Source organism: Rhineura floridana, chromosome 4 (genome assembly GCF_030035675.1).
Source record: "Rhineura floridana isolate rRhiFlo1 chromosome 4, rRhiFlo1.hap2, whole genome shotgun sequence".
NCBI classification, from domain to species: Eukaryota; Metazoa; Chordata; class Lepidosauria; order Squamata; family Rhineuridae; genus Rhineura; species Rhineura floridana.
Genome location: NC_084483.1, coordinates 82,114,951 through 82,140,757, shown reverse-complemented (window position 1 = coordinate 82,140,757; position 25,807 = coordinate 82,114,951).

Genomic DNA, 25,807 nt, shown 5'->3' with positions numbered 1-25,807 from the left:
ATCGGCGCAGATAGCAGCAGCATTTCCCACACACATCCCTGTGTCAATACAACTAAAATAATTTAAAAAGTCACATCCTAAAGGGAGAGGGCTCATATGGTGATGGGAGGAGATCTTATACCAACTACACAGTGGGGAACAGTGCGCATGTGTATAATGGGTGAAAGGCAGTTGCGTGAAATGCCGGCATATCAGCTGAAAAAGCTGCTGTTCCTTAATACAAAAGGTGCTGCAGTGTAAAAGGGATTTTAGAAATTGGGACAGAAGTGCTACCTTTTTAATCCATTAAACTAACACAATCAGCTCCATGTGAGAAAGCAGCCCAGCCTTTTCATCCGATATACCGGCATATCGCGCAACTGTCTTTCACATGCTAGTGAAAAACTCCCGTGAGTTTCCAGGTTCCCAGCCTTGCTAACAGATTATTTCTGGTATCATTTATCATGGGCATTTGTGCTAAACTTGCACTACATTCCACTGGAATTCTGGAGCTAGCTTGTACGTCATGTGAAAGATCAAATATAATGTGCAGATTACCAGGTAAGAAATCATCAGAATAACAGAACAAAATGCAGTATGAAAGCAGCCATCATCATTATCACCATCATTATTACAATTTATTGCCCACCCTTCACCCAGAGGTCCCAGGGCAGGTGACAACAACCATAAAACACAGTGTTAAAAACAATTAAAAACAACTAGAATCACAAATAGGGTGGGTCCTAAAAATATACATCTCAGGTTTGCCTAAAACTGTACAGTGAAGTTGCCAGATACACCTCAGTGGAGAGGGAGTTTCACAACTTAGGGGCCACCACAGAGAATGCCCTGTCCCAGGCCACCACTCCTTGGGTTTCTGATACTTGCTGAGCTACCAATTTTTATTTAAACGACATCATTCCCGCAATGGCTTCTCCCATGTTTTTTCCTCCATCAGTTGGGAATAGGAAGATTTCCTCATTGCTATATGCAGATGATTTGGCCCTATTTTCTTAAAATAAAATAGGGCTAAAAAGAATGTTGACCCGCCTGGAAGAATACTGTAAAGACCAACGCTTGCTCGTCAACTATTCTAAAACTAAAATAACGATCTGTGGGAAGCATAAGAAGCCCAAATTGAACTGGACCCTAAATGGACAATCACTTGAACAGGTACAGACCTTTAAATATCCAGGCTTATGTTTTAATGACAAGCTCTCGTGGAGTCACCATCTGGAGGCCACCAAATTATCGGGTGCTAGAGCCAGTGGCCAATTAAGAAGGTTCTTTTATGCACGTGGTGGACAATTAATCAACCCAATGCTAAAAATCTTTGTGACTAAAGTCCTGCCAAAAATCCTTTATGGGTCCGAGTTATGGGACCGCCTAGTTAAATCTAGACTCGAGGTCCTACAAAATACATTTCTGAAGCAGATCTTGGGTCTCCCACATGGAGCTCCGTCAGCCCATATAAGAGCAGAACTTGGCCTCCCCTCTCTGGCAGCTAATATAGATCTGGCATATTTAAGATACTGGAGAAGGATTTTCATCATGGATGATAGCTCCCTTACAAAGCTCTGCTGGCACGACCAGCAGCGGTCAGGGGGATGGGCCGAACGGTATCAGGAAATACTTAAAATTTATAATCTTACTCAAAGGAAGTTTTTAAGCCTTAACCCCTCTGAGCTCCGTAACTGGGTTTTTGATTATGATGCGACCCAAGATACGGCATCAATTGTTGCAGCCCCTTTTTCACCTTGGTTTCCTTTATTTAAACTCAACCACGCAAAATCAAGCTACTTCGATATTTTGACATGTGCCTCCTTACGAAGAGCTTTTACAGAACTCAGATTCCATACGATGCCCACAGCCTACCTTGAAGGCAGATATTTGGGAATCCCATCCGAAGAGCGTCATTGCGTTTTCGGTTGTAAGGAACCCGAGGATATAGTCCATTACTTGCTTTTCTGCCCCTTGTATAAGAACGCTAGAATGAAACTCCTGGCCCCTCTTATTAATTCTAGAGGGGAGATTTTCTCTGGCAATTTGGTGGCGGAGCTCTTGGCTGACAAATACATCCAGGTTACAATCTCAGTGGCTAACTTTGCCTTGGCCGCAAAAAAACTGAGAGTAAATTACATAAAAGCCCAAATGACTACAAGTCCGACGTGACTGCATGTTTTATGATTTTAAACGTGTATTCTCCAGCTGTGCGATGGCTTATGGCTAAATGCAAATAAAGAATTTGACTTTGACTTTGGTGATCTTATCACCAAGACGATCTGTAGAGAAAGAGGCAGTCTTCTAGATATTTGGGATCTAAATCCTTTAGGGCTTTAAACACTAGTGTGAGCACCTTAAATTGGGCCTGGAAAGGAACTGGCAACCAATGCAGCTGTTTTACAGCAGGAGTTATATGAGATCTAACAGGAACCCCAGCCAGTAATTCCGCTGCTGCGTTTTGGACCAGCTGAAGTTTCCAAGTCATCTTCAAAGAGAGCATTGCAATAATCCAATTTGGAAGCTACCAGAGCATGGAGTACTGTGGCCAAGTCATATTTGTCCAAAAGGGGCCAAAGCTGGGAAAAGGCATTCCTAGCCACTGAGGCCACCTGAGCCTCCAATGACAATGTTGGATCCCAAGCTGCAGACCTGCTCCTTCCAGGGGAGTGCAACCTTGTCCAGAATAAGCCATCTCTCCACCATCCAGACATGAGAACTCTTGACACATAACACCTTTGTCTTTTCAGGATTCAGCCTCAATTTACTGGCCCACATCCAGCCCATCACCAATGCTCTCTTGGCCAAATGACAAAACCCATTCACCATTCAGAAAAGCTCTACTGGACAGTTACCTGTGGATGCAATGGTGATGGAGAAGTATGTGTTATATGAAATCTAAAGGAAACCCCAGCCAGTAATCTTGCTGCTGCATTTTGGACCAGTCAACATTTCTAAGTCATCTTCAAGGGCAGCCCCATGTAGAGCACATTGCAATAATCCAGTCTGGAAGTTACCAGAGCATGGAGCACTGTGGTCAAGTCATCTCTGTCCAAAGGGGGGCAAAGCTGGGGAACCAGCCAGTGCTGGAAAAAGGCACTCCTAGTTACTGAGGCCACCTGATCCTCCAGTGACAATGCTAGATCCAGGAGTACCCACAAGCAGTGGACCTGGCCAGGCCTGAAACCAGACTGGAATGGATCCAAGTAATCAGTTTCCTCCAAGCATACTTGAAGCTGAACCCCATCCAGAACAGGCTATCTCTCTACCACACAGAATAAGAACTCTGTACACATTAAGGCTTCAGTGATCAACAGATTTTGATACTCAGAGAGTACTGCATCTTAACACAGAGATGCCATTTTACCACCTTGGCTGATAATTGTTGATAGATCTATCCTCCCTTGGCTCCCTGTCTTGTCACATGACCTCACTTTAAACTTATTTGCAGGTTCTGCTCTAGGGGTCCTCTCTGCTGGCCTGGTTATTTCTGTGTCTGTCCTTGCTTTCTTCTGTTCTCAGGCCTCCCTCACCTATCAAGCTCTCTGTTTTCTTAATAAAAATGCTGCACACAGTATATCAGCAATGAAATATCTGTAAAGGTATAAAATATTGGTATATGTTCCCCATGTCCCCAAGCAATGAGAAGTGTATACCTAGGTTTGGTTTCCTTCGAAGGAGCAGTCATGGGTGGCTTATGATTTTTTGGGGGTAATATTTGTGTTTGTTTACAAATGTACAAGTTGAGCATAGGTGGGAAAGGTAGCACTGCACTTCTACAAACAAAAAATCCATTGCCCACATCAGATCCCCAGAGAGGCTGCCCAGGACCCTGAAATGTTTTTTTTTTGCCTTCATCTCTCTCTCTCTCTCTCTCTCCATCACACACACACAGTCTTTGCCTCTCTCACTCTGTTCTTAAATATTATATATATATATATATGTCATATATAATATATATGACATACACACACATGCCTAAGTCATCTTCTTTAAAATGGATCTCAAGCTGAGAGGTGTTGGGAGGAAGTGGTGGTGCCTCAGCTCCAGATTGTTTTGGATTCAGACCTGAATTTGAAACAGAAACAACCTTGGTCACCCTGGTGGATAACTTGGGTACTGGATAACGGGAGTACAATCATTTTTGTTCTGCTGGACCTTTTAGTGGCATTTGGTATCATGGTATCCTTCTGTCCCATCTATCTGTCCCAGGCTTAGGTGACACAGGATGGTATTCAGTGCTAGTCCTATTTAGAGTAGCTCCATTGAAGTTAATGGACATGACAAACTAAAGTCCATCAATTTCAGTGGGGCCACTCTGAGTAGGACTTAGTCGAATACCACCCACTCTATTACAGTGGCTCTAGTTCTTCCCTAGTGGTTGGTACCAGGCTCCAAGGGGATCCCCAGCATTTTTTCCTAGCCGTTTCAGACCACTGCCATAAGAAAAGATGTGACTGGTATGCTTGTCAACCATTCAGGGACTTTAAGTAGTCGTTCTGGACCTCTTAACCCTTTCTAGTCCAAACCCAAGACTTCTTCACAGCTATCAGATAATAGTCATACAACAATACTTTTACTAATGAAAAGGGGCATGCCAAGAAGAGTGATAGATGAGTGACAAGGAAGAGAAACTGCCAGATTTGTCAGCTGTCTGTGACAAGTAAGTTGGTATAATTGAGAGCAGAAGACAGGAAAGGACTAGCTACAACTTTGGACTACAGTGATTCCTAATTTCCTTTCCGTTGGGCCGTTTGACCTTCTATAGCTATCAAAACTACTTCATCGCTGATTCCTCTCCAATCACATATGAAAAACTGCTGAATGCTACAGCAACAAACCCTGAGGATATGGCTGCAAGAAACTGTTTTGCATATATATTATAAAAAGAAAAGGTATAATTATTGGTTATCATTGTACCTGCAGTTTGCAATATTCACTTCCTGTGCATCCCCATATTATTGAGTTGGAGACTGCAAAACAGATTCCTCCCCTCCTAGCCCAAAGCGAGAGCAGAGGGCTTAAGGCTACTGGTGTAATCAATGCTAATGTTGCTCTGTAGCCAGCTTGAGATAACAACTAGACTGTTCCTATGGAGTCAGAGATCCTGAAGTAATAATATCTACATTTCTTAGCACATTTTTAGCCATGCTGCAGGCTTATGCACTTCAAATTATTTCATTCCCCCAACAAGTTTCCAGGGTTTTGTTTGTTTCTCTCTGCAGATGCTCTCTTTACAAGGCTCCCCTCCCACATTTTCAGAAATGTTTCAAAATACAATATATTGGTCGCTCTCAGATAACCTGTTTATTGAACATTCATCCTGATTAGTTTGCCCAAAGACTGGAAGGTTAAGTGATAGAAGTATTTCTTGAGCATTCATTCTAAGGGAATCCTCAGCAATTTTGCCAGGAGGTTAGATGATGTGTCAAAGCAATTGTTATACTAGACTTTCTAGTGCATTTTCCTACCACTTTATTGCCAAAAGTCCGATATTTATGTGTGAGTGAGGAAAGCAGGTTTGCTGTCCAAGAGCACTAAATCAACTTTAATTGTGCAACCTGAATTTGCCTGGATGTGATTGAAGCCTACCCAAAAATGGGGACAGAAATAAATAATGGATCTAAAAGGTGGTGGTTTGTAAACAGGGAAAGAGGATAAAAGCAGCAGCGATTTCTGTATGCCCCAGATGGAATCTCCACTGCACATCCCTGTCCACTACTCTTATTGCCACCAGTAGCAGGCAAGTAGCAAATTGATTAACTAAAAGAAAGGACTGGGCGTGACTGACGGTGTGAATGCAATTTTGGATTAAAATACTTATTTGAACAAATATACTAATAAATGAAGTATGTTGCTGTTCTGCCCCCTCTCCCCATCCCAATAAAGTATCTGACTGGTCATTATAAAAATAGCTACACTAGCTCAATCTTTAAACATTTGCTGTGACCTGTTACAATTGATTTCTGTAGATTATTGCCATAATTCACAGAAGTATATGAATCATCAATGAGGATGGCAAAATGTTGACAGATAACAAGGAAAAGGCAGAACTGCTCAATGCCTATTTTGCCTCCGTTTTCTCCCAAAAAGGGAACAGTGTGCAACCTTGCATCGGTAGCAATCTCAGTAAGGGGTCGGGATTGCAGTTCAAGATTGATAAGGAGATAGTCAGGAAATACCTAGTTAACCTAAATGAGTTCAAATCTTCAGGGCCTGATGAACTGCATCCCAGAGTATTGAAGGAACTTGCTGATGTACTCTCGGAACCTCTTGCCATCATCTTTGAGAAATCCTGGAGAACGGGAGAGGTGCCAGAGGATTGGAGACGGGCAAACGTCGTCCCGCTGTTTAAAAAGGGTAAAAAAGAAGATCTGGGGAATTACAGGCCGGTCAGTCTGACTTCAATACCGGGAAAGATATTAGAACAGATAATAAAAGAGTCCATTGGCAACTATCTAGATGACAATGCTGTGATTAGTAGGAGCCAGCATGGGTTTGTCAAGAAAAAATCCTGTCAAACTAATCTCATCTCTTTTTTTGATCGGGTCACTAGCTTAGTAGATGGTGGAAATGCTGTAGATGTCATCTATCTAGATTTCAGCAAAGCGTTTGACAAAGTCCCCCACGACCTTTTGATTAGCAAACTGGTCAAATGCGGACTAGATGGAAATACTGTCAGGTGGATTCACAACTGGTTGGAAAACTGTACTCAAAGAGTGGTTGTCGGTGGCTCTGCTTCGGACTGGAAGGAGGTTTCGAGTGGAGTGCCACAGGGTTCTGTCCTGGGACCGATACTCTTCAACATTTTTATCAATGACTTAGATGATGGGGTGGAGGGAAGCCTTATGAAGTTTGTGGATGATACGAAACTGGGAGGGATAGCTAACACAATGGAAGACAGGAATAAAATCCAAAGGGACCTGGATAGACTAGAAAATTGGGCTGAAATTAATAAAATGAAATTCAATAAAGACAAATGCAAGATTCTGCATTTAGGCCACAAAAACAAAATGCACGGGTACAGGATGGGAAATACCCAGCTTAGCAGTAGTGCGTGTGAGAAGGACCTTGGAATTGTAGTGGATCGCAAGTTGAACATGACCCAGCAGTGTGATGCAAACGCGGTTTTGGGCTGCATAAACAGAGCTATAGTTTCCAGGTTGAGGGAAGTAATAGTCCCACTATATTCTGCATTAGTCAGGCCTCATCTGGAATACTGCGTTCAGTTCTGGGCGCCTCATTTTAAGAAAGATATAGACAAGTTAGAGCGGGTTCAGAAGAGGGCAATGAGGATGATAGCCGGTATGGAGAACAAGTCTTATAGGAAAGGTTGAAGGAACTTGGCATGTTCAATCTGGTGAAGAGAAGGCTGAGGGGTGACATGATTGCACTCTTTAAGTACCTGAAGGGCTGTCATATAGAGGAGGGTACAGATTTGTTCTCTGCTGCCCCAGAGGGTAGGACTAGGTCTAATGGTTTTAAGTTGCAGGAGCGTAGATTCAGATTGGACATTAGAAGGAACTTCTTGACAGTAAGGGCAGTTCGGCAATGGAACCGATTGACTAGGGAGGTGGTGGGATCCCCTTCGCTCGATGTCTTCAAGCAGAGGCTGGACAGCTATCTGCGGGAGATGCTCTAGCTGTGGATTTCCTGCTGTGAGCAGGGGGTTGGACTCGATGGCCTACAAGGCCCCTTCCAACTCTATGATTCTATGATTCTAATAAAACCTCATCTCTCTGTTTCCATCATGCATGGGCACAGACACACAGATATCTTGGAGACAGAAGAGGATTATAAGAAGTCTACACCACTTTGTGTGAAAATTCTCCCTTGAGCCATACATGCGTGCTCCCTGACCTCCCATAACAGCACCCAGAGGCGAGAGTTTAACATCTGCCCCACCAAATGTTCAGCAGAAAGTTGACAGACAGGAGATATTTTATTTGCCTCTGCAGAATCCTATAACGATTCTCCAATAATTCCATTTTTAGGGCATGCTTGACAGGGGACTGTAACGGGAAGCAAAAAGGTTGCTTCAGTTGTGGCAGGTATATTTGGTGAGATTGCAGTAACATGACAGGGTTCTGTTACGTTAAGTAACACAATTCCAGAAGTAACCTATGTGGAACATATTGCTTCTGCTCGCACATGTCAGGCTATGGACTTTGATCGATGTTGTTGCAATACAAAACTACATAGCAAAACTTTTTAATTATGATGACAATGTAAAAGAGGAGAGGTTGCTCACTTGCAGTGTTTGCGGGCCTTTATAATTAACAAATGGACAGTGCGGCTTAATTTTGCATGCTGCTCATGTTTTACCATTCTTTCTAGTTGCTGCCATCAGCATCTCTGTAAGCAATAAGGCATGACAGGGGGCCTAGTTATCATCACCTCTAGGGTGTTAAGAAGCATTCTCTAGGGGTGTGATTATTTCATTATAACTGTACCACCTGGAGATACCATATTGCTGCTATAGAAACTCATTAACATGAGAAGGAAAAAAACTTATATAGTTTTGCTTAAAGATGAAGTTTAGGAGTTTGGAATTTTAAGTAGCAGTATAAGAAACCTTGGTTTTCATTTATTTTCATTTATTTGTTTATTTGATTTATATCCCGCCCTTCCTCCCAGTAGAAGCCTGTGACACCCTTCCCTGGTTCTCCCTGTCAGGTTCCCACCTGCTTGTGGCTACTGCCTTTCACTAGGCACCACCAGGGATACCACCAGTCCGGACCGTCCTTTATATGGTTTCTCACTCCGCTCTAGCACAGATCTCACTAGATCCCCCTGCTAGGAAGCACCACCAGTCACGTCCTATAACCAATACTCCCAGAGACTTTGCCTGAGTCTCTCTCTAGCTGGTTACTTTTGTGACTACGTGCTTATGCTGTTCCCAACCCCCTTGTATCTATATAGATAAAGCATACAACTCTGGGTTGCTCTGGATACTTGAATTGTTATTATTCCTCCCTTCACCGCTGCCACCATTAGATACTGTTTCTGTTCAGCCTTGGTAATTACCTTGCCCTCCCTTCTGGTATGTATATCCCCAAGCCAAGGATCAGGCCTTTGGTAAACCAAATAAGTATTTATTAAATATCAGAAATAACAAGATTAGTTTTAGAATGTTTCACAAGCATATGGTTTCATCTATTCCTGTTTTGTACTTGACTTATTATTAATCAGAACTCCAACTCCCTCTTTCTCCACACTCCTGACCTCCACCCTCAAACACCTCTTTCTCCACACTCCCAACATCCACCACCAAACACCTTCTTCTCCACCCTACTAACATCCATCTACCAAACACCTTCTTCTCCACCCTACTAACATCCACCCAGATTCAACTGTCATTCTTCCATTTATACTCCCAGCCACTCAAACGCTCAGCCAATCATCCAGCATTCTACTGCTCATGTACTCCCCCTCCTCTTTCACTCCACTTACCATATGTCTTCTATATAAACAGCACTTACCATATTTACCCTACAAGCAGGAACATCACAAAGCCCATCTCCTTGTCATCCCTGAGACATGTAATCAGATGATTCACACACAAGTCTTCAGGATATCAGTCTTAGCTAAGACCAGTAGTGTATTGGCAAATTCAGAAGTGCAGGATCCCTTCATGATAGTTGCTACCATGCCCCCTTCTAAGATTATAGAATAATCTGACCAGGCTTGAATACCACTTTCTGCTTCTCTATTACTGCAATCATATGACTGTCCTTTCTCACTATCAGAGATATTGCTTTAGTTACTGAATACACGTTTATCTCCTTTTGGTACCAAACTGCTTGATGATGTAGATGAGATGCTATCATCAGAATTCACTGTCTCTTCTTCTGCAATTACAGAATTGCAATTACAGAAACAATTACAATTGTTTTGGCTTTTTGAAGTAGGAATTAATAAAGGCTTGCTTGTAACTGACACTCATTGGGATACTTCTCAATGGCTAACATGCTCCCCTTTCATGCTGATTGGCTCATAGCATGCTAGAGACATCAGGGCCCTACTCGGACTTGGCTCTCAAAATAGTGAGGCGTGTAAGACATCCTGGGACCCAGATAGGGTTACCAACTCTCTGGTTTTCACCTGGAGACTCTGGTCTTTGGAGGTTCTCTCCAGGTTTCTGGGTGAGTCACCTTACTCTCTGGACTCTTAGCTTTTTTTTTTTTTCTTTTTTAAAAAATTAAGTTTCTAGGCAGTCTGGTTCAAACGATATAAACCAAAATATAAGCCGACTCCCCCACAATTTCTGTTAGTATTCGCTGCTCTAATCCCTGCCCTTTCAGTTTTTAGCCAATAAGTGAAGTCAGGGTTGTGATTGACAAGATTTGTTGACCTCCAGGCAATAGCTAACCTCATTTCAAGCTCTGAAAACAGTTTCCTTTTCCTGCTTGTCTCACATCAGGAATTTAGTAAATATATAGCTGTTAGCAGCATAAAGAGTCCTTTCTCTGTACAGGATTGGGACTTGCTTCTGAGTAAACATGCAAAGGATTGCACTACAACAGAAGATCACAGCAGGATCTTGGTAGGCATAAAAGTGTACACGCAGGTTTTTTAATTAATTGCAAAAATGGCATATTATACATTTTATCTTTCAAATAATTTTTGAACAGAAGTTTTAAAAAGTGTACATGCTGCAATGTTATACTTTCCAAATTAAGGAGTCAAAGAAGTTTAAATTTTACTGGACTGTTGAAGAGGGCAGTTCATTTGTCTTATTCATAACCTGTTTTGAAAACCTTCCCAATATGAAGCTTTTCTGGGAGTAAAGCTGCAATGCTAATTCCACATACCTGGGAGTTAACCCCATTGAAATCAGTAGGCCTTACTTTTGAGTAGAATTGTGCTGAAAATCAGTGGGACTTTTGAGTGCACATAGCAAATGATTGTGTTGTAAACTTTTGTCTCCCCCTCCAATCATTTTTTCCCCAAGCAGTTAGGCAGGGCTTACTTAGGTGTCACTGCTTTTATTTGGCAGGAAACTAATACTTATTTTTTTTAAAAAAATGTTCTGCAATGGCCAATTGGTTTTGACAATATAAACTATTATATGGGGTGTATGTATTTTTATGGGGTGTATGTATTTCTACATGTCGAGTATGTGTGTGTATGGAATCTTTCCAACAACTCTGTGAGGTAGGGTTGGAAACCAAGGCAACTCACAACAAGAAATAAAGCCATTTAAAATCCAATAACCATAAAACAAGTATAAAACCGTTGCAAAACAGCTTAAAGAGGCATGATTCTGAATTTTGGATTGGGTGAGTGAGGTTCCTTATCACTGAGTTGCATTCGTGTGCATTCTTCCCTGTCTGAGTAAGCCCAATTGAATATATTGGGACTTGCTTCTGAGTAAACATGCACAGGATTGCACTATAAATATTTCAGGTAGTGTAAATAATAAACAAAAAGATCCTCCGTGGCGCAGAGTGGTAAGCTGTGGTAACGCAGCCGAAGCTCTGCTCACGGCCGGAGTTCGATTCCAACAGAAGGAGGAAGTCGAATCTCTGGTAAAAGGGGTCAAGTTCCACTCAGCCTTCCATCCATCTGTGGTCGGTAAAATGAGTACCCGGCATACGCTGGGGGGTAAGGAAAGGCCAGGGAAGGAACTGGCAAACCCACCCCATATATACGGTCTGCCTAGTAAATGTTGCAAGATGTCATCCTAAGTGTCGGAAATGACTCGCACTATAAGTGCGGGGACACCTTTAACTTTTAAATAATAACCATCTTTGACATTCATGCTTATACAAATATTTCTTCATACTTTGTCTTGATATGTATTTGATTTCACACTATTGTTGGAAATTATTATTCCCTCTACATTTAAAGTGTGCCCTTCTTCTTTGGGGTGGTCATGGTCCCGCACTTTTCTTTCATCCTGAGGGGCAGATTAGGCTGAGAGATGGTGTGTAGCCCATGGTCACCCAGTAAACTTTGTAGCTTATTTACATTTTAAAATTTACATGTACATGCATGCTTGCCATCAACCAAGATGGCTACAAAGGCATCAGCCCCTTAGGGAAGCCTCGGCCACCATCTTGGTTGATGGTAGGTATGTGCATGCAGCATGAGAGGTTGGTGTGGGTGGGCGCCATGGGCCCAGGCTGGTGCCCAAGGGCCCAGTCATGCCTCGTGCAGGCCCTGACTCAGTATAAAGAGGCGAGAGACCCAAAAGCCACAGTGACTCTGAAATTTATTTATGTATTTTATTTATAACATTTATATACTGCTTTATTGTAAAAAACCTCAAAGTGATTTATAGAAGGAATTAAAACAGTAACATTATTGGCAAAAACAGTTAAAGACATATTTAAAAACATTCAAAATAATAAAACTAACAATGAGTTAAAAACAGATAAAAGACATAATAGCTTCTACATGCCTGGGTACAAAAATGGTTTTAGCAGGTGTCAAAATGTGTACAATGAAAGTGCCTGCCTAATGTAAATAGGCAGGGAGTTCCAAAGCATAGGTACTGCCACACTAAAGGATCAGTTTCTTACTAGAGCAGAACAAGTACTATGTGGAACCCATAACATGGAAAGCACATCTCGAACTTGGCCTGGTAGCAAATCAACAACTAGTGCAGATTTCAGAGCAGAGGTCTTATGTGCTGATATGGTCTCACTCATGTCAGCAATTGTGCCACAGCATTTTGCACTAATTACAGCCTCTGGGTCAGGTTGTGCTGCATGGGGATTTCTGTGACCTTGGCTGACTGGCTGCCAGGTTTTTTTTTTAGTTTTGGTTAGGAACCCTGACTGATTGTGGGATACTGAGTTTTCTGCCTTACTCATAGGAATCTAGTTGTGGTTGGTATGATATTGCGTTTAAGAAATCCTCACTGTCTTTTGTTTTTCTTTATCTATTTGCATTTCATTTACCTCTGACATTACTCCCTTACATCCATAGAAGAAACAACAGTGCTTCCATGTGGTCAGCTCAGCCCCTTTAAACCCACTGATGATGCACCTTCTTATTTGCATGATGGTTTGTTTCTTGCCCAATAGTGGTAAAAGAGAATTCACATACTGGGAAGTGTGGCTTCAATTGCTGTTGTTCCCAATCTACTGCTTGTGAAGATAGACCAAACCATGTGTGTTTTCTCTCTGTCAATTATTACTCACTGGAATTGGGTTGGTGGTCAAAGTGAGTTTATAGCAGCCCACAGGGTAGACAGAAAAGGCTAGAGAATCTTCTTACTCTTACTCATTTCTGAAACCTCTTTCTGAAGTAAAGGGTTAAATCTGTAAAGACGTTTGGAGGAGCCATGTTAAAAGGCAGACAGGGCATTCCAGGCAGGGGGTTGCCAATCCTGCTTTGATTTGGATATCTTTGCAGGGGATCCCTAGTCAAGCCTTATCAACAGCACAGTCCTAACCATATCTACTCAGAAGTAAGTCCTGTTGAGTTCTATGGGGCTTAGTCCCTTAATAAGTGTGTTTGGAATTGCAGCCTTCAGGGGCATCCATCGTTACTCCTGAGTGTTCCCATCTAACATCTCCACAACACTAGGCTTTCTTCCTACAATGACTTTCTGGTGCCTGGCCTGGCCTGAGGGCACCTAAACCTTTCTTGACAGAAGCTAGTAGGCTAGATTAAATGTTCCGACCCAGGCTCTCTAAGCAGGTGAGAAGGAGTGATCCCATCACTTCAGCTGGAACTGGAAACACCCTCATTTAGCTATGATTTCTATCTTAATTTCCAATCAAAGAATTTTTTTTGTATGACTGGTATGCTCCAATCATCTGTGGTTGGTGCTTAATGTATCATGTTTAATGACATCACTAGGGCCTACCCCCTATGACATCACTAGGACATGCCACCATTACATCACTAGGGCCCACCTCCATGACATCACTAGGGCTCTCCCCTGAAATCTCAAGGTTTGGGATGCTTCTGACCTGGCAACCCTAACCCTGGATGACTACACCACTGGCTTAGATGGTAAAACTGTGTCTTGGGGTATAAGGAAGAATAATTAGTAGGTTTCTCCACGATATGCCAGCTTTGTATGTGTAGGAATTGTTTTTTAAAAAATGGAGGAACATTCCATGAAATGAGCCCTTGCCTATGATGTGAAGCGATATGTTCCAAGCTAGGCTGAAGACTTCAGCCATGAGTAGGGTTGCCAGGTCCATGGCCTGAGACTGATCCTGTATCTTTAAGAGAAGAGAACATGCAGCCAAGTGCAACACTGTATTGGGAAAAACCACAAGGTGAAATTATCCTTTCCCTCTGCACAACTTTCAAAGATACAGAAGACCTCTTGGTTGCCAGGCCCAGCCTCCCAGAGGTCTTCTGTATCTTTAAAAGTTGTGCAGGGGGAAGGGAGAATTCCACCTTGTGGTTTTTCTCATTACATTGTTGCAAGAACACCTGCACTTGGCTGACTTTCTCTTCTCCTAAAGATACAGGATCAGTCTCAGGCCATGGACCTGGCAACCCTAGCCATGAGACACCCTTTGGCTAAAGATAGATAATCCTGTTTCCCCCCCTCCCGGTGAATGGAAGATTATAGGCATAATTGACCATGGTGGTGTGCATGCTCATTTTTGTTAACATGTTTTGTAGGTTATGTAGTCCTTCAAAATCTGCCTGGTCAGAGGCGTCAAAGGATCAAAACTAATGGGCCTGTTATATACACTCTCCTGAGAGTTCTAGAGAGGAAGTGAGACACCTGGGCGGTAACGTCTGGCTAGGGGAAGTGACCTATGAGGCTGTGTAAATCCACAATGCCCCAGCCAGGCCTTGCCACTCTTTGAGGCATCTGCTTACTCACTCTTTAAGGCATTGTGTAAGTTCACTAGTCACTGATAGATTTTTTGGGGGGTTTTTGCAAGCAAATTGGCTGAAACTTGTAGAGTGTTTTACTCGCTCTGCACTGAAGGAGGCAGCTTCATTGGCTTGCAACTAATGCCAAGGGGGATGTGGTTACATTGGAATTAGTCCAGTCACAATGGGTATGATTTTATTTATTTACTTTCTTACATTTATATCCCACCTTTCTTCTATCATGAACGCCAAGGCAGCATACTTGTGGCTCCCAGACGGTCACCCATTCAGACACAATACCCAGACTTGTTTAGCTTCAGCATGGTGGTAGCTTCATCTGCCTTCACTCCATATGCTGGAAAGGTAGTGATTTGGTTATCATTTAGCGGAGGCACTTGCCTTTCAGGGCTTTGGGACCCAAGAAGGAGCAGGGTATGGGTTCCCTTTGGGGCCAACCTTGGTTACCTTCCCAGATCTATATGGCCCAGGGTTGATATATGATGAGGCCACTGAAAAAGAGGTAGTTGCATGACTACCCCAAACCCAAGGGCTAGGTTGGCTTATTCTGCCTGTAGCTATTTAGTTGTATTGAGTTAATATTTAAGCCTACACATCTTAGACTGTAGACCTTAAGTTAATAAATTGTAGGCCTGGTTTCACCCAACAGTCTTGCAATGCTTGTATTTAACTGTCTTCACCTCTTTCTTTTTTTTAAAAAAACCCTGTTACATATCTATAGCCTAAATAAAATTAGGATGTCCATATCTGATATAAAAACATTGCACAAACCTGCATTATGCAAGTTCAAAAATGTTAATGTTTTATACTGTTAGAAATAATAGATACCCACATTTTCAAGTACCTGTATTTCCAAAAGGACAGCTGTATGTTCTGTGGCAATTAGTGCTGATAACGTAGAACTTTCTATTCAGATCTAACTAAGAAACAATTCCCACCATTGTCAGACCAGAGGGCTCTGGTGATGGTGAGCCTTTGCAGCCATGCCAGCGAAAACCTGGCATGGCTTCAAAAACCCCTTTCCCTCGGGCACGATGTGGCCACGTGTGCCTGTTGCATAGGGGGTGGAGCAGGGTGGCTATTTAAGCCCTGCTCCATCTCTCCTCAGCCTCTTTTCAGCCTTACGCAACAGCAGAGCGGGTAGCGACTTACCTTTTGATTGCGGCCTGCTCCGTTGGAGCATGGGGGTGTTGGAGGGAGGCTGAGCGGCTCAGTGGCGATTAGCTGGAACGTGAGGAGGCAATCAGCTGGAGTGTGGTGGCGGTGCAGCAGCAGAGCTGGCAGAGCGGTGGCAGCAGTAGGCGGAGGCATGGCAGCAGTAGGTGGCAGTGTGGCAGCAGCAGCAGGCTGCCCAGTAGTAGCAGGTGGAGGTGGAGTAGCAGCAGGCGGAGCAGCAGCAAGGGGACTGCCGATGGGCCTGGTGTTGACCAGGCAAGCGGTAGAGGGTCGACAGGCCTGGCATGGGTCAGGAGAGCAGTGGCAGCAGCACTTGTCATGGCGGCAATTGGTGAAGCGGCGACAGCAGAGAGGATTTGGTGCGGCCTTACTGGTAGGTCTTTTGGGCCTGCACAGTTTGAGGGAGCAGTGGCCCTATTCACGGGGGCTGCTGAGGGTGGCGTGGCCTGGTGGCATTACCGGGGGGGGACTAGGGATGGCTGGTTGGGCTTCCTTGGGCCTGTGTTCTGGTTGGTGGCCATTGGTGGTTTCCCGCCATTTCGGGTGGGGGGTTTCTGTTTCTGGGGGTGGCAAGTGGCCACCTGTGGGTTTCCCACCACTTTCAGGTTGGGAGTTTCACTGCTCCTGGGGGGTGGTAGCCATTTTAGGGCAGCCAGCTTTGATGGTGGCCGTTTTAGGCCTTTTTCGGTACATGGGGTGGCCATTTTGGAGCACACTTTGCTCCTTCATGTGAGCAGCCATTTTTGACACTTTTTGCTGTCTTGTGTTAGGTGGCCATTTTGAGGAGCTATTTTGAACACATTTTTCTGCCTCGTGTGTGGCCATTTTGGAGTGGCCATTTTGGAGCACATTTTGCTTCTTCATGGGTGGCGGTGGCCATTTTGAGCAGCCTTCTTGGGTGCTTTTTGATCTAGCTGTTTAGGTTTTTCTTGAAAGGTTGCCTAGTGGGTGCTATTATGGCTCCCAAGAAGGGTGCCGGGCCCCCAAAAAGTAAGGGTAAGGCGGTAAAGCGGCTCAGAAGCCTCCTCCTCCACCTCAGGAGTCCTCATCCTCAGAGGATGAGGGGCCTGATATGGCCTCAGTGTTAGCCCACATTGAATTGCTAGAGAGGTGGAATAGGCAGCCTCAGGAGGCTAGTGGGGCGAGGGTTAAGGCAGCTAAGGGTCTACAGAATAAGAACATTCAGTATGGCAATGATTGGGATTCTGTTTAGGCCAATTGGCTGCACTGGAAGAATCCTCAGGTCGGTTCACACCTCCTTGTTCAGCACCTGAGGTGGAGGCTGTGGCTCCTGGGAGTCCTGTGGTGGAAAAGGCTGTGGCCCATCTGGGTTATGGTGAGTCCACACCTGCAGGTAATGTGTGGGGAATGCCTGGGTGGCCTGGGATGGGGCCTGGGGGCACCCCTTGAGGAACGGCTCAGGGGTGGCCTTATTCCCCTTATGCAGGTGCGATGCCTTCTGGGTATGGAAGGGGGATGTAGTCCCCGGTCCAACAGCAGCCTGAGGGTGAGGCTTGCAGGCAAGTTTGGAGTTCTATAGGTGGTCCTACCATGGGGCCAGCTCAGATGTCAGTTGATCCTTTGGCTTATGTTCGGGCATGTGCCTTGCCATTTGGGGAGATGTCTGCTCCACTGGGGGCTCATTTGTTGTTAGCAACAAAAGAGCGTATATTGAAAGGGGAATACATTGATGTGTTTCCCTTATTATACCGAGAGCCTGAACAGAAGGAGAAGGACAGGCAGGAGGAAAGGGATAATGAGAAATTTAAAAAGAAAAAGGTGGATAGGACCAGGGGCAATTGGTTGGCACGGTAGTGGGGGTAGTGATCCAGCGCCAGCCTTTGAGGGTGGTGGCCTTGGTGAACTACCTTGATATAATTTTTAGAGTGCATACGGAATTCATGGGATCAGCATGGCTTACCTATGATGAACTTTTTAGGGTGAGGGCAGCAGTGGATGTTCACCTGCAGTGCGACAGGAAGGACCCAGAGTTGGGGTTGCAGTTTATGACTGCAGCTCGACCCGTGCAGGGTGACAGGGCAGATAGTGAGCATTTGCTTGGTAAGTCTGCCAGTGTGGCTCCTACCCATGGGCCCACGGAGCAGGGGGTTCAACCCCGGCTGCACTGTTGGGAGTTCAGTGCTAAGGGCTTTTGTAACAGGAACCCATGTAAATTTAGGCATGAGTGTTCCATTTGCACTGGCTCCCATCCCTTCACCAGTTGCCCTAGGGCTCGGGGATTTAAGGGTTTTCAGAGGGGGAAAAGTCCCGGGGCTGGAGGATAGCCTTCAGGAAAGGGCCCCCACACCGATTAAAATTCCTCAGTTTATGCATTTGCTCTGGTATTATCCCAGAAGGGCAGATGCAGTTTATTTGGGGAGAGGTTTTCATTCTGGTTTAGGAATTTTGGTTGTTGCGGAGCATAAGCCTTACATGTCAGGGGATCTTAAGTCTGTGGTGGGAATGGAGTTAGTGGCACAGGAGAAAAGTAACAAGGGGGTGGCTGAGGGATGGGTCTTGGGCCTGTTTGATCACCCTCCCATACCCATGCTAAGGGTTTCCCCCTTGGGCATCATTTCTAAGAAAGATCCTGGACAGTTTAGGTGCATTCATCACTCGTCTTTCCCTAGGGGGAGTTGGTAAATGACGCTATTCCTGAACATTTGTGTTCAGCACGTTACACTTCCTTCAACAGCACAGTTTTGATGGTTCAGCGTTTTGGCCAGGGTGCTCTCATGGGTAAGTGTGATATTAAGTCAGCATTTGCCTCTTGCCAGTCCACCTTTCGGACTTTGATTTGTTAGGATTTTCTTTCAAGATCAAGCTTTGCCCATGGGGTGTGTTACTAATGGACCGTGAACTTCCTCATGAGCAGAGCTCACTAGAAATGCAAGTTCCCCTATTGAGAGCAGCAGGATCTTTGGCTGGAGTTACCCACACGTCACCCCCAGAGCATGTATAAATTTACCCTTAACTCAATGACACATACACAGAAAGTAAAATAGAGAGTGGTTTTATTAAGAGAAGAAACAAGGAAAAATATTGCTATGTACAATTACAATTTTAACAATGAGCAGCTTTCTAACGATTACTCATTCATTCAGCAACACTGGATAGACTAAAGCAAAGAGACTAACCCTATGAACACTTTCACATTAAGCTCACCCACACAGAAAGAAAAAGGAAAGAAAAGGCCCAGAAGTTGCATATACCTTTCTTGGAGAGTTGCTGCAAGACTAAGGCTGAGAGAGACTTTCATATCTAGCCCAATGAGCCAGAAGCTCTGCCCTTGTGTAACCAGTGCTAGATTTTAAATCTCACTCAAATCCTTAGCTCTGAAATTGTCCCAAAGATGCTAGTGTGCATTGGTAAGAAAAGCAGCTGTTGAGCCCTCCAGAAGGAGGAACTCTCAACCCCTCATGTTTTTTATCTTTTTCTCACTAAACTGACTCCAATGTAAATGTGACCGGGAAGATGTGAACCAACCCATTTCCTGATAAATTCCCAGATAATAGGTGTGATCTCTCTATGTTACAAATCATCCTAATCCTTATGTAAAACAATTTCTTTGTTTGAAAGGAGTGCCTGATTCTTCCTGGGCAACATTCCCCAAATTTCTATAGTAGACAGGAAGTCTATACCCTCAGGCTTTCATGATATGTTCTCAGGGGTCACAGAGAGGCTGTCTCCCAGGAATCTTTGCTGTTGCAGGTTTTCCAAAATCTGGTTCATTGAGGTGAACCAAAGATTAAAAATTCCCAATATTTGATTCCTCATTACAGCTGTTCTATTTCATGTTCAGCTTTTGAATGCTTTCGTGCATTCCTTGAGTGGCCTGTCAGGAGGCGAGCTGGCTGTGATGAAGTAGTGCGTTATTTAGATGAGGTTTTGTTTGCTGGTTCACAGCAGTACAGCCAGCTGATGGGGACATTTGGGCAGTTGGCAGGGGAGTTAGGTGTGCCTCTGGCCAAGGAAAAACTGAGGGCCCATCACCTGTGCTTACCGTTTTGGGTATTGAGCTTGACTTGGTGGCACAGGCTTGTTGTTTACTGGCAGTCAAATTAGGGGATTTGAAGTACAGGGCTGATAGCATGTGGAAAGCTAGGAAGTTTACACTGATGGAGCTTCAGGAGTTGGTAGGGCATTGGAACTTTGCATGCAGAGTCATAGCACCTGGCAAAGCATTTCTGTGCAGGGTTTGTGACCTGAGGAAGGGCCTAAGCAGGCTTCATCATGGAGGCAGAGTTGTAAGTTCACTCAGATGCCTCTGGGGGCTTTAGGCTTTGGGGTTGTTTTCTGGGATAGATGGTGTGCTGAGGCATGGCCTATGGCATGGGTAGAGGCTGGCATCACTAGAAAGTTGACAAGGATGGCCCATCTTCCAGACTGGTATCAGGAGTAGCAAACAACCTTGAGAAGTACGACGGGTGGACTTCACACATGGTGGATTGTGTCCAAGACTGTGGTGGCTATGCTTTCTTGGTGATCATTTCGTCATTTTAAGAAAGGCATAGTCCTGAAGGCACATGGGGTCATCAAGTTGCTGATGATAAGCAGGTCTGGGTCTGGTCAGTGCCGGGATAGGGACTGCCTGGGAACCACATGTAGGCTGTCTTGGATCTCTTGAGGAGAGAAAGGCAGGATATTTACTCTACATTTGGAATATACCATATCTAATCCCAACTGCTTTAATGTTATACTGAGTCAGTAAAAGCTGCTCTGATAATAGAGTAGCAGATTACCCAGTCTGGGACATTATGGAAACTACTATTCACATTACAATAAAGTGCAGTGACTGCTCTCTGCCTTTGAGAGGCTGACTACAGATTTTAATTACTGTCATGTAACCAGTTCGGTATGCACTCTTCAAGATTGGTGTGGCTTCTACAGTAGCTAGGTTGGGTTTGGGAGCACAGACATGCAGGCAGTGGAGTGCTGGCAATCGAGTGCTTCCCGGGCTTATGTCAGGCCAATCGAGGGTCCATGTGGACCGTTGCGCTAACAAGCATACTGTCAATTGTTGTTTCTGTTTTAACAGGTTGGAGGGTGCTGGAGAGAGTTAAGGTACTCATGTTTGGCCACAGATGGAGTTCTGGGCCAAGAGGAGGGTGTTACAGATCAGACGCGGAACCCAGTTGGGGCTCTGCCATTGTGCTTTGTTCCGTGGCTGGGTAGACGTGGCATGCTGTGGGAACACCTACCAATGGTGACACATCGTTGGTACAGCACCCTCCACAGGTTTCGGTTATCCATTAGGGAGTCAATGACCTGGGAGTGTTGAAGGGGAAAAGCCCTTATCATTCAGGTTTGCCTGCACTTTCAGGCTGTACTTGGAGGGTGGCCTGGAACCATGACTGTTTGGTCTGATATCCTCCCCAGGAGGATTTAGTGGGGTGGGATTGATCCCAGGGGCCTGAACAAGGCTAGTCGATAGGTAAATAGGGAAGTCCGGCTCGCCTTTGCTGTTCAGCAGAGTGAGGTAATACACCATCCTGACGTGATGTGTGGCAGGGCTGATCTTTACCGGTCAGACGGTGTTCATATGTCTGACCTGGGTAATGATCTGTTTCTTTCCGATCTGCAGAGGGCCCTGCGTGAAATAATTTGTTGCAGGTGGGGGAAGAGGGACTATGCTCTTCTGTGGTGGATATGTGCGGAAGTTCACAAGGTAGGGTTTAGTGACCACCCTTAGACACCCTTTAAGGTTATCGGTGGGTTCTGAGGCCTGCCTTCCAGGTTGTGCAGCCTGTTGGCAGGATTAGGCTCACCTTTGGGGCTAACCTGTAACACCCACTCAGAGTTGTGCAGCCCTGAGGGGGGGTGAAGCAAGAAGGCCTCCCAAACCACTTTGTGGGGATGGGGCCCAGAGAAGGGGATTGGGCTTGGACCACCCCCTTTCCCATGCCAGGGTGTCCTCACCCGATTGGGCATGAGTTAGGTTCTGCACTTGTCTCTGCAGATCATTTTATTATGCAGTCAAGCATGTAATTGGCTTTATTCCAATAAACGTGGCCCTTCATTTACCCACACTTCATCTGGTCTTGCCTCTTCATTTCCCGGCAAAGCACTGCAATTCCCGCCATCGTCAGATCCGAGGGCTCTGGCTATGGTGGGCCTTTGCAGCCATGCTGGGGAAGATCTTGCATGGCTTCAAAACCCACTTTCCCTTGGGTGTGATGGGGCCACATGAGCCTGTCATGTAGGGGACGAAGCAGGGTGGCTATTTAAGCCTTGCTCCATCTCCTCTCGGCCTCTTTTCAGCCTTACGCAACACCTGCCCACCCTCCCTTCAGGGCAGCACAAGTTTTACTAGTTGCTTCAGGGTCGGGTAGGAATTTTTAGCTCACCGGCCTTTGTTTGCTGGCAAGGTTTTTTGCCTACTCTGTACTGTTCTTCTAATTCAGCTGATTTGTTCAATTTTATTTGGCTTAATGTGATTTGGCTAATTTGTTGCCTGACCTCATAGTTTAATTTGTAAATAGGTTTTCCAGTCATGTTTGGCGGATATGTGTGGAAGTTCACAAGGTAGGGTTTGATGACCACCCTTAGGCACCCTTTAAGGTGATCGGTGGGTTCTGAGGCCTGCCTTCCAGGTTGTGGAACTGGTTGGCAGGATAAGGCTCACCTTTGGGGCTAACCTGTAACACTCACTCAGAATTGTGCGGCCCTGAGGGGGTGGTGGAGCAGGAAGGCCTCCCTAACCACCCTGTGGGGATGGGCCCCGGAAGAGGGGACTGGGCTTGGACCACCCCCTTTCCCATGGCAGGGTGTCCTTGCCCGATTGGGGATGAGATAGGTTCCGCACTTGTCTCTGCAGATCATTTGATTATGCAGTCAAGCATGTAATTGGCTTTATTCTAATAAACGTGGCCCTTGATTTGCCCACACTTCATCTGGTCTTGCCTCTTCATTTCCCAGCTATGCGTTGCAATACAGTACAATTTCCATTAGATCATTCACGTGAACAGTCCCTGCTTTTAATTGTCATTCCATATAAAAGGAACCCATTTGCTACTTTATATTATGTAGTAGTCACATGTCCATCTTCAGAACAAAAGTATTAGAGATTAGGGATAGAAAGACCTGTCTGTTTGTTTCAGTTCTCTCAGTTTCTCATTTTTCCGATGTTAATTCAATTCTCTACATTTCTACAGCAATCTGCAATTCTTTTTTTTTTTAATGTGAATTTGGAGGGATGGCTGTGTTTCAGTTCTCATATTGTTTTGGAAAGTGCAGATTTGATAAATTCTGCTTGAAATGTGAATTGAATCAAAATTCTCACCCGTCCCTATTAGAAACACAGAACACTTGTAAAAGCATCTGAAGAATTTAGAAAACTACAAGCCATTATCTGGCTCCAGGAAGGTAGATCTGTGTGCAGCCAATGCAGATGTTGTTTGGCTACACATTTACATCACAATACTGATTCAGGCTCCATTAAATCTGCTGGATTCCCAATTGCTGCCATGCATTTTGTTGCATGTGCTATGCCACCCATAGGAAGAGCTGTATTGGGACTCAGGCACAAAGATTCTTCATATAATTGCCATATATTCTTGGCTGTATGAAAAACAGCATGTAAATAATGCCAGTCTTTCTCTAGCAGCAAAAATGTTCTGAAACATAGGCCTTTTTTAGGATGTCCAGATTTTTTAAAAAATACCTAAATTTATTAATGCCCAAATTTGTCCCATCAAGCAAGTAACACAAGTGCAAGGTAACTCAAGCGCAAGAAAATTAGAGATTAGAATGGAGCGCCTATCACTGAAAAATTTAAATGGTTTCTTTCCAGGTCAGAACAGCATATAGGGAGTTAATTTGAAGGTATTAGGAAAGTATGAAATTAAACATAGGAAAACGCAACAGTTCATTCTCTGCTGCTGTCCTTTTCTGGTGATAGTTTGGACATGTGTGCTAATGTAACAAAGTGCTATTTTATATTGTAATGACTCTTATGTTAATGGACTCTTTGCTCAATGACCTTTGCAGAACTAGGTCTATAAATGCTTTTTCTTCCTTTCAATCGCTTCTGCACCTTCCTCCACCCTCTCAGCACTCTGGGTGTCTCGTATTAGTTTCTCATCCTGTATGCCTCTTTGTTTGCTTTTAATTTCCCCTCAGCAGGTGGGGAACACTAGGAATATATTTGGGCTAAAAGCTTAGATATACGCTGTTAAGGTAGAGTGTTATTTTGTCGGTAGAAACTAAATAACTGTAAAACATGACTATTTACCATGGTGGTAGTTTTCAGTTTGACACTCTGAAAACTTGGCCTTCTGTGGTGCACTCATATACTGTATATGGATTTGCAGATTACTGTCCCTTAGAACTAAACTGTCAGATGGGATAGCCCATCATCCTGAACTGCAGTCCCTATGATCTTCACCTGTCACAAGTCCCTACTGCTGTTGATGGCTGACAGAACCTAACCCTGATCACTGTGATGATGCCCTTTAATATTAAAAAATATGTTCTGGCAACACTAATTCCATTGTCAGTATTTGTGAAAATCAAGGGCTAGCCCTATCATTAGGCAGAATGAGGCTGCTTCTTGAGGCAGTTGATTTGGGTGTCACGGAAAGGGCACAAAACTATTGGTTATTTAATTTATTATTATTGTACTTTTACTCCCAAGGAAAGGTGCTTGTGGATCTTTTTCTGTCTCAGGTGCCAAAATCATTTGACCGGTCTTGGGTTCTTGACTGTGTGAAAAGGGATGCCATTTGCTATTCCACCTAAGGCAGCAAAATATATTGGGCTGGCCCTGATGTAGGGCATGGGCCTGCACACTCATCACCATGCACACTCACCACCTGCACACTCACCACCATGTGTAGGAAATTAAGCGTGGAACACACACACACACACATACACACACACACACATATATATATATATGTTCCACACTTAATTATATAGATAGATAAATATAGATTAGATATAGATATAGATATTCTTTCTGTCTGCTTTAAAGGTATAAATATCTGGGAAATGAGGGATATTGCATAAATGTAGGTATGTATGAACACACACCTAATTCAGAATATTTCTTGTGCATGGAGGCCGTGCACCGTCTGTAAGAAGCTCCTGCATGCAAAGCAGATGCTCCACCACTGAGCGACGGCCACAGCCATACTTCAGTTGGTTGTTTTCAATTTGTGTTCTGTACTGCAGGCTGGTATCAGTACTGATGAAGCGGATGAGTTATAAATATTTTAAATAAACAAATGAATAAATACATTCTGGGAGAGACTGTATATCACCTGCAGGCTATCAAAATAGAAAGGGTTAGTAGCTGAATGCCAGCAGGACAGAATCATCCTTAACAAAAAGCTGAAGAGCTCAGATAGTCAAGCATGACCTTTATAGGGAATTTCAATATTCAACACCAAGAAAATATTGCTGCTTAACATTTTTACTTGTGGTTTTATTCAGTATCATCCTTCCTCCTCAGGAAGAACAAAAGAAGAGCTCTGTTGGCTCTGTTCCAGCATCCTGTTCTCACAGTGGCCAACCGCATGACTATGGGAAGCCTGCAAATGGAACCTGAGTGCAATAGCCCTCTCCCCACTTGCAGTTCCCAGCGATTGGTATTCAGGAGCATATTGCCTCTGACAGTGGAGGTAGAACATAGCCAGCATGGCTAGTAGCTGTCCATAGCTTTATCCTCCATGATTTTTTCTCAAGCCATCCAAATTAGTGGTCGTCACTGTCTATAAGAACTTGGTGTTAGCTGCATGAGTACTAGGGCATAAGTACTTTGCACAAGTATTTTGCAAGGAAACTAGAAACTGGAGGAGTAAAATAAAAATTAATGTATTTTGCCTCAATGTGG